The following is a 2,500-nucleotide window of genomic DNA, read 5'->3' on the forward strand; positions in this document are numbered from 1 at the left end:
TTTCCCCTGCATTTATTTTCTCTTTTGGTTTTTCTTTCGTCCGCTTCTCTGCATTCAACACGGGCGAGACCAAGGGGGGGAGGGGGGAGGGGGAGATGCCTGTGTCAATTCTTTTTTTTTCTTTCTTTCTTTTTTTTCTCTCTCTCTTTTCTTTTCTTCTTGGGGGAGAGAGAGGTTGTTTATTTGTCTTTTGTGCTCTTTTGCGTAATCTCTGTTTGACTCCAGGTTTGTCTGTTTGTGTCCGAAATAATTTTTTTTTTGAGAAATCCATTGATGCAGTCACATAGGGAGGCTGTAACACTCACACAGAATATATTAATTCGCATACGCACGCACACATGCAGTTATGCCTACATACATACATAAATACATTAATGCATATATACACGCATACATACGTATATACATAAATATATACATACATATATACACACATGCATACATACATACATGCGTGCATACATAACATACATGCATATATATATATATATATATATATATATATATATATATATATATATATATATATATATTATACATGCATCCACACACAGAGTATAAATAAAAACATACATACATGCATACAACCATACAGAGTGCATAAACAAATACCAAAAACAAAACAAAACAAAACATATCCATACGTAGAGATAAATAGGTAAATAGATATGGTGTAAAAATTCACATCATCTACAAGTACCATTATGAACGGAACACATTTGTTAACTCAACTATTCATCGTCACTCGAATTTCTATAACGCATCGACGATTTTACATTGTCCCTCCTCTCTGCCCTTACCAAAACAGTGACTGCCTTTAGTTCATTGTTCAGCTACGTAATATTTGTTCACTTCTTGAAAAAAAGTATAAAAAAAGTCATGTTTTCGATCTCCATCCAAAGAGTGCATAGGCCTACTTTTTTCTTTTCTTTTTTTTTTCTTTTTCTTTACTTCCCTTTTTTCGAAACTGTCCTCAAAGGCGTTCACGGAAACATGACAATACATACGCCTATTGTAAGAGGGACTGGGTGATTGTTGGATAAAGGAAAAGTGTTACTGAATGGCCTATATCCCTTATACAACCCGCATACAGAGGTGCTCTTAATGGCGGTCCTTTCCATACGGATGGCTAGACTATGCAATAAACTCTTATATGTATAGAGGGAAGTGTGTATTTTGGGTAGAGTTCGTTTGTTTTTATCGAGTGTGTGGAAGTGTGTAAAAAAAAAATGGTAGGTCTTTTCAATATAATCTTATGTTTATTGTATTATTCGAAGGAAATAAAAGAGTGGGGGTTATTTTCACCGGACTTTTGTTCTCGGAAAGAGAGAGGGACGGAAAAGTTGATATTCGTACCGTTTTTTTATTATTATTATTTGTTCTTCTCCTTCTTGAAGATCGATTTCTCTTTCTCAGCCGGATTATGGGGCCATAGAATCGCTAACCATGGCTATTTTCAAGGGTGCTGTTGGCGTCACCCATAATTTCCTTTTGTCCAATTAGCAAGATTGGAATTCCTTTTTGGCGGGAAATGGAACACAAAATGGCGTCCCCAAAACTTGAGAATGTTTCGTGTGTTGAACTAAAACCAATATAAAACATTGGAACCGATGTTGAATCAGTTTAAATAAGTCTCTATAAACGAGATTGCTTTTCAAGATTGAATTTCAAACGAAACAACATTATATACAAAGCCGTATCCCGTTTCCCGTTTAAAAACAAATACCAAAAGCGAACACGTGAGAAAAGTAAAGAAAAAAACGGCCTTCAACCAGGTAGATTCTGATTTTTAATAGGCCTACAAAGACTCGTAAAATTAGGCATGTTTCCCCGAAAATGCTAATCAGGTTACTTCTCGCATCTCTTCTGTATCCTTCAAAGGGAACCGAGGCCTAAGATCCTGCATAAAATTTCGTGTCAAAAAGAATAAGTGTAATATATTTTTTTTACATTTTTTTTCTTGTGGGACGGAATTGTATAACGTTTTTCTTATGGGAGTTTCTTTGAACTATGTCCCTCTTACGTAAGTACACACACACACACACGCACAGACACACACACTCATCCACAAACACACATCCACACACACTCACATCCACACACACACACACACACATCCACACACACACACACACACACACACACACACACAAAAGTTAACCAGTGAATGATACTATAAATATGCTATTATGTCTTTACAATGATAATTTCTTAAAGGGAAAAAAATCCTTTTGAGATACATTTCAAAGGAATAAGTTGAACCTTTACAGAATTGAGGTAAATATAATCATTAGCTTTGTTGTTTTTTTTTTTTTTTTTTTTTTTTTCAACTGAGAGATCTTTCTTAAATAGACGATATTGATGGAATGTAAATACTCGGATTCATTTGTTTCTGTTCTCTGTCTGTCTATATATCTCTGCCTCACGCTGTCTGTCTGTTTGTTTGTCTGTCTGTCTGTCTGTCTGTCTGTCTCTCTCTCTCTCTCTCTCTCTCTCTCTC

The sequence above is a fragment of the Penaeus monodon genome, chromosome 42 (genome assembly GCF_015228065.2).
Source record: "Penaeus monodon isolate SGIC_2016 chromosome 42, NSTDA_Pmon_1, whole genome shotgun sequence".
Lineage (NCBI taxonomy): Eukaryota > Metazoa > Arthropoda > Malacostraca > Decapoda > Penaeidae > Penaeus > Penaeus monodon.